The sequence below is a fragment of the Acromyrmex echinatior genome, chromosome 12 (genome assembly GCF_024713525.1).
Source record: "Acromyrmex echinatior isolate Ae372 chromosome 12, ASM2471352v2, whole genome shotgun sequence".
Lineage (NCBI taxonomy): Eukaryota > Metazoa > Arthropoda > Insecta > Hymenoptera > Formicidae > Acromyrmex > Acromyrmex echinatior.
Window position 1 is genome coordinate 10,380,492 of NC_141863.1, and position 6,000 is coordinate 10,386,491.

Consider the following 6,000-nt stretch of genomic DNA (forward strand, 5'->3'; position numbering starts at 1 on the left):
CGCTACCGAACAACTGTTTTAACTAATTGCTGACGAGATTATTCAAGGTTCCCATGTAACAGGTCATTTCAAATTTTAAGGACAAATAAGGCGAGGAGAAAATCCATCAGGCGCGCATATTTCGATTGCTGTTTGGTTGAAATCAGGGTTTTCGTGTTTATCTCGAGACTGATTCTGCTATTTTCGTGTGGCATTGCGAAGTAGCAGCCACTGCCGAGATGTCGGAGAGACCGACGCGATTCTTATGGATATTTCAACTGTCAGCGGATAGCTTGAAAGAAACTCTCGGACAGCAGGGATTGGATGCCGAGGAAAATATGCCCGCGTTATACGATCGGTTGCTCTGATATGAGTTTGTGTGCACTCGATGAGCGCGATGGCTCGAGCGTTTCGAGCGCGGAAGACCTCGCGGCCTCGCGGTTACACCCTCCGATTCCTAAATCGATGCGCCCCGAGAGCCCTACTCTGTTTACCGCGGAGAGTGCCGAATCTCGTGCGCGTCAGGGTAAAAGGTGAGAGAATCGCGCCCCTTTGCCCCCGCGCTGGCTGCAGGATGAGAGAAACCTGACCGCGTGTAGCTCGGTACACGAGATATATGATTCGCTTCGTAAATGGAATGTAACATTCTCGGAGGTACGCGGAAGCGATTTGGAAGCTTTCTTGATGCGAGTGGATGAGTATCGCGCTTTATTCTCAATATCAGACGAGGATATTCTGAGATATCTGTTTTTCTTGATAGATACCGCCCTATATTATCGTAAAATAAAGGAAAGGGAGGAATGGCGGACGTGGGACGAGTTCGTGATTGCGTGGCGTGCGCGTTTCGCTGACGCGAACTTTCAGATCGCACTTCGCGAGGAGATTTGGCAGCGTACGCAGGAGCAACTGGAGTCGGTGGCCGACTATCTAACCTGCGTGCGAGCTATGTTCGACTGGCTTGACCCCCATGGAGTTTGAAGGAACAGCTAAACTACGTGCACCGAAATCTATTGCAGAGACTATAGACAATCATACAACGGGAACAGTTCCATGATTTCGCAGCTTTAGAATGACGAACGCGCCTTGATGCAAGCAAAGATGCCGCGACTCGATACTGTGTCCCGTCGATCCCTGAGCGAGCATTGCTATCTGATTTAGCGAATCGTCCGAAAAAGAGTTTACGTAGCTCGACTGTCGCGACGACCGAATTTACCGTGCCGGGTTATCTGTCCTGGAGCGAAGAAAGGAAATTCTTCGCGCGTTGCGGGAGTCATCTATCATGGATTCAGATCGGGCGACAACTGCCGTTTCTTCAACCAGTCCTGCGAACACAGCAAAAAGCTGGAATTGTGGAAAGGCCGGCCATTTTGCGCGCAGATGCGCTGCTTATATTCCGCTGCAGCAAGCAAAAAACCTATTATATCACGCATAAAACCTATTCGACGTATTCAGGAAATGCATAAGCGAGTCGCTTGTGCGAGCCTCCGCGATTTCTGCCTATTCGGTTGCAATCTATCTCAAGTTAACGTGTTAGAATACTCATAGATGACCATTCGTGGTCCGTCTTTGTGATATTTTCACATCTTCGTTCAACATCAATCGTTGCTAGCTTTAGTTGATTCCAGGTCCAGTCGAACTATTTTCGATGATGAAGAAATTAAAATTTTTCGAGATCTGGAGCTATCGACGACCTCCGCGCGGGATGTCCGAATACGCATCTCGAATGGGCAAATAGCAGAAATTAATGAGGAAATAGAGCTGCTCCTCTGATACTGGAAGGTCTACAAAGAGAAATGAACGTGTGTTTGTTGCCGAATTTAGCGATTTCGTGTACTGTAGAAATGGATATTTTATATGCGTTTAGAATCGATCGATTCCTCATCGATTTTACTTACTCAGAGTGGCATTTTACGATCCGATCCTGGGAGTGGTCCTTTGACGGGCTGCACTTACTGTGGACTCTCCGAGTTAATCGTCGAGCAGAAGTTATGCTTAAAAGAATTTCTAGTAAAATTCTGAAGGCTATCGCAGATCCCGGTGTCACTTCTTTTGAGCATAAAATTGACGTCGATTCGCATCCGCCGTTAAGCAACGTTGTTATTTAGTTTTTTCGAAAGTGAAAAGAATGCAATGCGCGAAGAAGTGAACAAAATATTAGCTGCCGAAATCATTGAACCCTTGTTTAGCGAATGATCGATTGTAATGGTGAAAAAGCCGAATGGCAAGTACCGTTTTTGCCTGAACTTTCGTAAAATGAATGAGCGTATCTAAAAAGGATATCCGTTATTAAATATGAATATTGGATAAATTGCGATCTGCTCAGTATATCTCAACTCTCGACTTGAGCCAGGCGTACTTTCAAATATTTTCCCCTGGTTGGGGAGAGTCGAGAGATTACCGTTTTTAGTGTGTCAGATAAAGACTTTTATTACTTTCCAAGAATACTCTCCTGTACGGGAGCGCCTGCGACCAATGCTTGTTAAATAAGTTAATCGGTCCAGAGATGAAATCACACGCATTCGCGTATTTGGATGATATAGTAATTGTCATGTCGACCTTTTTCTCACTATTGATCCCGACAAGTGTGAATTCTGTCGTTCGCAGATGTGGAATTTGGGATTCATTGTGCAGTGGGGCTTAACAGTCAAGAAGGAGCCAATCCCGTGCCATATAATCTTAAACAATTGCGTTGGTTTCTTGGCATGTCATCTCTTCGATTTGAGAGTAAATTGTTAGAGAGAAGCAACTGACGACGCTTGTGAGATCTCCTAGGTCCTTTCCGAGGAAGAGGGAGTTGTGACGTGACGTTTTCGTCCGACACTTTGTCGCAAATATACCGAGCGAATCATGGGTACTCCTGACTCGTGAGGGCGGGCAACAAGCATGCGGGCGCTGATGTTTATGCACCATCTTAAGTTATTTATTTTTATTTACTTTTTTTTCTTTACTTTTTTTTTACATCATTTTTTTGCGAGAATTGGCGCCTAGAGCTAATCAGAGCTAGAATCGATAGCTATGTGCGTTGATTGTGTCGAAGCTATCTCACCCGGTTGCTAGTAAGGAAAAAGACCACTGAAAACGATCGTCATTGAAGAGGCTCTAGACCACTCCCTGTGGCGGAAGAAATGCAGGTCGTATCATTTTTTTTATTTGCTGCCTGCATCTATTGTTTACGCCATTCTAGTGCCAACCATGTCTTGCAGAAAGAAAAAATAATGCCGAAATACTTCCGGCATTGATGCATGATATAACTTCTCCGGAGGATCCAGTAAAACGCCCGCAAAGAGGATTACAGTGGTCTAAGATTTATGCGAGGGGACCGGAAGAGGTCGGAAAAATTCTGTGCGAGAAACGAGAGCAGTTCTTTAAGGGACGACTACTGGCGAAATTCGGATTCCGCGTCAAGTAACATTGCAGTATAGTGGCGGTTCTAATTCAGGTTCTTTGAGGGGGGCGCGGGGGATAAGGCGCGGGGAGTACTGATAGACACGGGAGGGGAGGCGCGGGAAGTTCCGGCGCTATCGGTGTTTACAGATATGATGCCCACACCCTGCCGCAGGCGTCAGCGTCAGCGTCGGCGCTATCGCTATCACCCCACATCCTGCCGCAGGCGCCAGCGCCACCGCCGCCGCCACAGACCCCGCATCCATTCTAAAGTGCGTTTCAGGCCGCCACCGCAGACCCTGCGTCTATCTCAAAAAATACGTTTCAGACAGCCACCGCGGAGTCCACTCCCTAAATCCGTGGCAGTATTATAACGCAAACAAGAAATATTAAAAAAAATAGAAAGAAAAAAATATATAATAAAAAAAAATATTCTTACCTTCTCCACACCCTCTTTCTCTCCGTCCTCCTCCTCTTCCTCATCCTCTGCTGAATTCTTATTCCTCTTCCTCTTCTTCTTCCTTCACCGCCTCCTCCTCTTCATCTTTCGCTGAATTCTTATTCGTCTTCCTTCACAGCCTCATCGAGATTGTCAATGAGGTGGTTGAACGCAATTCTATTAATGCGCACATGCTTGAGATCGTCCACCTTATCGGCAATCTCGAGGCGATGGAACAGTTCTAATTGATCTACATGTAATTGAGTGAGATCAACTATGATATTATTCTGAATCTCCTCTGAGAAAGAGGAGGAGACGCTTTCTTCTTCAGTTTTTTCTTCTTCCTCTTCCACTTCCTCTTCCGTTTCCATTTCCATTTCTTCTTCCTCCACAGCTTCATCGAGATTGTCGATGAGGTGGGCAGTTGTATATAAAACACTTTAGATCATAAGTGGCGTCACAAAAAGTTATAGTCACTATAGCATGTCGAAATATAGGATGAATGGATGGATGGATGGATGGACGGATGGAAAGTAAAGAAAATACATACATAATGATATAAACAAAAAAAAATTTTTTTATTCACATATTATTACATCGTTTTTTTTATACGTATTAAAAAACTAAAGCCAATAGCTCGCAATCGACTCACGAGTACATGTCACCGATGTATCACGACAAATGCAGGATCATGTACACTGACACGGATAGTCTCATTTATTATATAGAATGCGATAATGTTTATGAGATTATGAAACGCGATATTGCTAGATTCGACACGAGCGATTATCTGGCAGACAACGTGTACGGTATACCTCTCGCGAACAAAAAAAGTATTCGGCCTGATGAAGGATGACAACAACGGTGTATTAATGACTGAATTTATTGGACTTAGAGTGAAGATGTACACGTGAGAGTGGATGGCAAGAAGGACATTAAAAAGGCGATAGACGTAAAGAATAACGTCGTAGCGCGAACGATAACGTTCGACGATTACACGCGGTGTTTGAACGAAGAGATTGAAATGACTCGCTATCAATCGTGTATACGATCTAAATTACATGAGGTCCGTACACGATATCCGAATCGAAAATTGCTCTGAGTCCATACGACGACAAACGATACGTCATACCAGACTCAACGGAGATGTTATGGGGGCATTGGCGGATACCTTTGTAATACAATATATGTATTATATATATTATATGTAGTATATATTGCTATTATGTATTACTATTGTAATTTATACTTCTTTTTTACATTTATATAAGTATTATTACTATTTTTTATGTATTACGATTATTGTATTAGGTGCGCAACTAAGTTCCCGCTATTTGTCAACAGATGGCTCCAGCAGTAAGCTGATCGATTCTGACATAACCTAAACGTCATGAACCAAGCTTAGACATATGGTAAACAAACCGCTTTGAAACATTAGTGATTTTGTTTTTACGTCATATTCTTTTGGTTGTGTGAAAATGTCTGATTTTGTGCCAAATAATCGTCATATGCGGGAAGTATTGATTTTCTTCTTTCATTCGAAGAAAACGGCGGCTGAAGCGCATAGAGAGCTCCAAAAAGTTTACGGAGGTGCTGCTCTAAATGAAACAACGTGCCGAGATTGGTTCCGTCGCTTCAAACGGTGATTTCGATGTTGACCGTCCGCGTGAAGGAAGGCCAAAAACCTTCGAAGACGCTGAATTGGAGGCATTGCTCGATGAGGATCCGTGCCAAACGCAAGAAGAGCTTGCTTCAGTATTAGGAGTTACTCGCCAAGCCATTTCCAAGCCATTTTTTCACAATAAAGTTGCATTTTCATCAAAATAACAGCGAGAACTTAGTTGCGCACCTAATATAATATATGATACATGTCGCATGTTTTTTCATTTATATACGTATTATATACTAGTATTCTAATTTACTTTTCTTACTTTATGTGTATCATGTTTTTATCATTTATGCGTATTATTATGTCTATTCTTTTGATTTACACTTTACGTATGTTTTTTTTTTATAATACATAAGTATATAAGTATTACTGTTATGTATTACTACATATGTATGTATTCTGCTCCATACATAAATTGTTACAAATAATTATACATTTTGTATAATTCCAAAACGAAGATGATGATGAATCATCAGGGGAGTAATAAAAAAAAATACGTTTATATACTTATATTGATATATTTTTATAT